A 6836-nucleotide genomic window follows, 5' to 3' on the forward strand; every position below is an offset into this window, starting at 1 on the left:
TAGGTGCATCCTACTCTAAACAGCGAATCTGAACCTACAATAGCCAACATACACAGCAAGGACCCAAATAGCTAGAGATCAAAGGAACGTGCAGTCAAACTAAGTAGTCTCGCTGTGAATAGCCAATACACCATAGGTTAAAGGATTAGTCACACCACTGCAACATCAAAAAAACTACTGACGAGTGAGTAGACATTCAAGTGGTTTCTCGTATTGGTCACACTCAGTGCAAGTTATTCTTTAACAATCACCTGCACTCTCTGAAGGAAAAATTGATTTTTTTCTTGTAGGATCTTCCAGATCTAATGAGATCTGGAGCGAAATATTTCAAAAAAATTATTCTATGATATTTCAAATTTAAGATCTATTAGATCTAATTTTATTATCTAATATTAAATCTAAAATTAAATCTAAAATATAAGGAATAGAGAAATACCTCTAGGATAACTAGATTATCCTGTAGATGATCGCAGCAATACCAGAGGTTCTAAAATAGCCATGCAGTCGTCTGGCCTCTACCGGTATCCACTCAAGCAGGATCTGGATCATCTTCTCCTCACAAATCTTTGCCCCAAAAATCAGATCTGGATCTGATCTGAAAGATCTTCAAAAGATATTCTGAAGTTGGAGCAGCAGCTTCTCGATAAATCTCTGCAGCCTTCTAATCAGGAAGCCACCATGCCTTGGACAAGCACCAGATGGACGCCCAACCTCTTGGATGTGAAGAGGGGAGGGAGAGGAGCAGAGGAGGCATAGAGAAGTGGAGAGGATTTAGACTTTTGCTGGTTATTGAGTAGAGAGTCTCAACCCTAGGCACAGACAGGGTTTAAATAGATCCTGCTGCGCCATGCAGTGCCACATCATTCGACCAATCAAAAAATTCTAATTAATTCTGAAAAAAATTTTAATTGATGGAGTGATGTCATCTGATCATATCAGATAAGAGTCTCCATAATTCCTCCTACTGTTGGTGCCAACACTGGATAAGCACAGTGAGATTTGCACCCCACAGTCCAAGTTGATCAAGGGATCAGAGTCCTCATCTCATGGGACTCTATCTTTATCCACTTGGGGTGCACGCCCAATCTGAATATGGTGCCCACTTTGAAGCCCAATTTAGCAGGTGGACACTCCATAAAAAATCTTCAATGACCTCTTGACAAGTGGCCTTCAGTCCAAGGTCTATGGGTCAACGTTTGACTAATGTCCTAAAATGGAAATGGCAGGTGATAGGAATTAACAGGTGTTATCTTAAATTCATCTCATGAATTAAGATAAGTTTTTTCTGAGCTAGACTGGCTCCAGTTAGATTGTGAGAAACTTTCTCAAGGTTCTCTAGGTGAGTCAAATCATATTTGGCTCAGTCGAGATAGAAAAGATTACACGAGGAGAAAGTTAGGCTTAATCGTGTGCTAGCACGATTTCTTTGAACCTAATTAGATCTAATCCAAATCAATCAAAGTGGGCTAGCTCCATTGATGACATCCAGACCCTAACTCTTATTTGTGTGATCCAGTTAGGTTCATTTTTGTATGGTAATGAGACATGTCGTGATCTCATCATCGACATCATCGAAACTCCTTTCAATGGATCAGAACTCTTCTGATTTAGACAATTAGAATGATCGATCATCAAGATCATTCTAATTGCTCCAAAATCCACTAGTGACACCTTGCAGTATATGGTGGCAACCCATTAGAAATAAAGATAAACCTCTCGGTGCAGCTAGCTGTGTGATTGAGTTCCTCTATCATGAGTTCCGACTGAATTAGAGTTAAGGTAAACTTGTCAAATCCAACATCAGTCATATGAATCAATCGATAGATCTGAGTCTAATGTGAAACCCCAATGGAAAACTTTTTTCCATTATTTCACTCTGCCATGGCTATGGGCTTAAGGACTCGATCTTTCGATCATCATAGGACTACTCCTCTCATCTATCGAGGTTGATAGATCCCTTCTTGGTGTGATCTGGTTCCTACAATGAATATGCTACAGCCAACATACATCTCAGGATTTCGAATGGCTAGGAGACTGAGTTATGATGTAGTCAAACTATAACACACTCAAGGTGAACTGTCGATGTATCTCAGGTCAAAGAACTAAACACACAGCTGCAGCATCGAGCTAGTCATCGACGAGAAGGTAGACTTCCTTATGACTGCTCGAGGTGGTCACGCTCAGTACTCTCGTTCTCAATGAATATCTGTACTCTCGCTTGATGTCTCTACACCATAGACTCAAGACACATCTATCTTAAGGAAGCGATCATACACCAACCTTCCGGATCGATCACCATCCTCGTGATGATCCTATGGTCAGGAGCTGTTTATGAGTTAGTTATGTAAATTCATGCCTTAAATTTTCAACTCTTGAAAATATGAATTAACATTCCTACTAACTCAAAGGATGTATCACAGACATAATATACACAATGTGATAGTAGAATAACCTTTTATTTATTTATAGTCAAAATTATAAATTTTCCTTACATTTGTACAGGAATGTGTCAGCCAATCTGGCATCTAGGGCACACGTCTAACAAACTCCCACTTGACCTAATGCCAATTGGCTACATATCTAAGTCCCATCTTCTCAAGGTGGGCTTTGATCTTTTGCTGGCCTAATGGCTTTGTCAGTGGGTCTCCACATTATCTGTGGAGTCGACTCTCTTAACCTCGACATAACCTTTTTCGAGGTAATCACGGATCAGATGGAATCGCCGCTCGATCTACTTGACTTTTGGTGAGACCTTGGCTCTTTGCTAGGGCTATGGCACCATTATTGTCGCAATAAAGAGGGATGGCATCCGATGACATCACTCCAAGCTCTACGGCAAACTTCTTATACCAGAATGCCTCTTTCGTAGCTTCCGATGCAGCAATGTACTCTGCCTCCATGGTGGAATCAGCAATCACCGTCTGCTTGAAACTCTTCCAGCTAACTGCACCACCATTGCAAATGAACAAACTTTCAGATATCGACTTTTGATCATCTATATCAGACATAAAGTCTGAGTCTGTAAATCTCTGAATCTGGAGTTCTCCATTTCGAAGACTAGAAATATATCCTTAGTCCTTCTCAAGTACTTAAGGATACATTTCACAGAAGTCCAGTGCTCTTCACCTGAATTCGACTGATATCTGCTTGTGACACTCACAGCATGGGCTATATCAGTCGTGTACATAGCATGGCATACATGAGGCTTCCTATTGCCGAAGCATAAGGGATCTTGCTCATGCATTCAATCTCCTCAGGTGTGCTAGGGCACATCTTCTTGGAGAGATGAATGCCATGTCTAAAAGGTACTAAACCTCTTTTGGAGTTTTCCATGCTAAACCTTTTTAGCACCTCCTCTATGTACATCTTCTGTGAGAGTCTCAGCATCCTATTTGGTCTATCTCTATAGACCTTAATACCTGTATAAAGGATGCCTCTCCTAGATTTTTCATAAAGAACTCCTTAGACAACCATATTTTGATTGAGGTCAATATAAAAATATCATTTCCAATCAGAAGGATGTCATCTACGTACAGTATGAGGAAGATAACTATGCTCCCACTGACCTTCTTGAACACACATGGTTCCTCTTCATTTTTGATGAAACCAAACATTTTGATCACATCATTGAAATGAGTATTTCAGCTCTGAGATGCTTGCTTAAGTCCATAAATAGACCTTTGCAGCTTGCAGATCTTGTGATCATCATCACTGGATGTGAAATCAAGCGACTGTTCCATATAGATATCTTCCTCAAGATATCCATTTAAGAATGCCATTTTCACGTCTATCTCCATATTTCATAATCGAAATAGGCTGCAACAGCAAGCAATGTGCGGATGGATTTTAGCATGGCTACGGACGAAAAGGTACCCTAATAGTCAATGCCTTCGTGCTGACTATAACCTTTCACTACGAGCCTAGCCTTGAATGTCTCCACATTCCCATCTGCACCTATCTTTCTCTTGAAGATCTATTTACACCTAATAGGTACAATACCTTCAGGTGATCTACCAAGGTCCAGACTTGGTTTGAGTGCATCAAGTCAATTTCTGATCTCATTGCCTCTAACCATTTCTCGAGTCGATATCTAATATCACCTCGTCATAGGTCTTGGGGTCATCACCATGAGTCTCATTTCTCGTGAGGAATATTTCCTCTACTTTCTCTTGTATAGTACCTAAGTACCTTTAGGAGGATAGAAACCCTATCGATTACGAGGTAGAAGAGGTTGTGTTAGGACTGGTTCTAATTGATTGGGTTCCTCAGGTTCTTTAGCTCGTTGCTCTTGAGAGATATTCTCCTTAAGTTTAATTATTCTTTCGATGCCACTATCTTGAATAAATTATTTTTCAAAAAAATAGCATGTCGATTCACAATCACATTGTGATCTTCTGGAATATAGAAATAGTATCTTAATGACTCTTTAGGATATCCTATGAATCGAGCTCTAAAAGATCTGAACTCTAATTTGTCTGTCTGCTGTCTCTTGACATGAGCCGGACAATCCCAAATTTTGAGATCTCAAACTTGGCTTCTTACTATACCATATCTCATAAGGTGTGGTAGGAATGGTTTTAGAAGATATCCTATTCAATACATATATTGCTGTCATGAGACAATATTCTCAAAGAAACTCAGGGAGGTCCGTGAAGCTCATCATGGAACGGACCATATCTAATAGGTCTGATTCTTCCATTCTGAAACCCCATTGAGTTGTGGCATTCCAGGTGGAATCCATTGAGAGACTATGCCTTTGTCCTTAAGATAGTCTAGAACTCCTGACTAAGGTATTCGCCTCCTCGATCTGATCGAAAAATCTTAATAGGCTTTTCTGTTTGTTTTTCTACTTCATGTCTGAATTCTTTGAACTTTTCAAAGGCTTCAGACTTATATTTCATTAGAAATACATACCCGTACCTAGACATATCATCAGTGAAGGTAATGAAGTAGACATAGTTGCCTCTAGCTGGCACATCAAATGGGCCGCACACATCTGTATGTACTAGGGCAAGTAGGTCTGGAGCCCTTTCCCTATGTCCTGTAAAAGGAAGCTTGGTCATTTTGTCTTGAAGGCATGATTCACAAACTGGATATGACTCGGAAGTCAACGGACTCAATAGTCTGGATTCCTCCAATTTGTTAACCTTGTCTTCCGCTATATGACTTAGCCTTAGGTGCCACAGATACCTATCATTTAGACTATCTCTAGGCTTTTAATTCTTATGACATTCACATTTTGCTCGATATGAAATACAGATACATCAATATGTAGCTGATCGAGATCATTAATAAGAAAATCATTTGCAACTTTTTATTATTTTATAAAATATATTACAATGATTCTTATAAAAGCTAATCACATAGCCTTCTTGTGCTAAACATGAAACAGAAATCAAATTCTGCTTGCTGCAGGCACATAATAACAATCTCTAAGAACTAAATCTAATCCTAATGGTAATCACAGAGGATAGGTTTCCACGACCACAGCAGCAACTCTTGCTCCGTTTTCAATGCGTAGGATCATATCCCCATCCCTCAGCTTCCTGCTCTCCTCAAGACCCTGCATAGAAGTGCACAAATGAGCACTAGAACCAGAGTCAAGTATCCAACTGGATGCAGAGGAAACCGTAAGATTAGATTCTATAACGAGCATACCTCCAGAAGGACCATCCTTCTTGTTCTTCAGGGTGGCCAAGTACTGAGGACAGTTTCGCTTCCGATGGCCGTCTGAATTGCGGTGGAAATATTTTCTCTTTTTAGCAGCCTTCTTCTTCGGTTTCATCTTCTTCTTCTTTCCATCCACCTTCTTCTTCTTCGCAAACTTTTTCTTCTTTCCAAAAGACTTTCTCTTGGAAGAAGTCCGCTCCACAGTAAGGACTGAGCCTTTTGAACCTTTGAAAGAAAGCTCAGCCATAACCAACATGTTCATTAACTCAGTCAAGGTGCACTGTATCTTATGCATATAGAAGTTCATGAAGAACTGACCATATGCATCAGACAAGGACTGAAGGATCACATCAATCTAAAAATCCCTGTCTAAGATGACACTGAGCTTCTCAAGCTCCTCAAGGTCCTTGATTATTGACAAACAATGATCTTGGACTGACTGCCCATCATGCATTTTAGCCTTAAAAAGCCTTTGGCAGACTTGATACTTGGCTACACGACTTTGTTCACCAAACAACTCTTATAGATGAGCCAACATTTGGCAGGTAGTAATAATGTTCTCATGCTGGCGCTGCAAGTCATCAGACATGGCACCCAACATATAGTACCTGGCTTTGTTATCGTCATCCGTCCACTTTTCTAGAGATGCTCTCTGTTCAGCAGTCAGACGTGCTGGTATGGCAGGTGGGTCCTGGTCCAAGACATGAGTCAGTTTTTTGAAATCCAGAATAATTCTGTAGTTCCTCAACCAGTCTTTGAAATTAGATCCAGTCAATCTGTGGGTATCTAGTATTTTGGTCAGGGGGTTGGACGCAGACATGTTTCCTGTAGAGAGTCAAAAGTTTTTAGTTAGATTTTATAATCAGACTTAACCAATTTATTTAGGAGTTTTATTTTTAAATAAATTAGGCTTCCACTATTTTTTCAGATCCCTACACTCCCTAGGTAGAGATATGAAAATCTTCATGATTAGTGATTTCTAATGGGTGGTGTGGTCTCACCGACTGGCTCACCACCTCACCTAACAGTTAATGGTGATGGATCAACCGATGAGTGGATAACTCTTGTCCAATGATTTTCTAATCATGGTGCACCCAAAACTTGATCTCTAATTCATGAAGCTCACCATGCCCAGAATATTGCTCCAATCCTTAGTTAAGTCAGAC

This window comes from Elaeis guineensis, unplaced genomic scaffold (assembly GCF_000442705.2).
Source record: "Elaeis guineensis isolate ETL-2024a unplaced genomic scaffold, EG11 Super_Scaffold_37222, whole genome shotgun sequence".
In the NCBI taxonomy this organism is placed as follows: Eukaryota; Viridiplantae; Streptophyta; class Magnoliopsida; order Arecales; family Arecaceae; genus Elaeis; species Elaeis guineensis.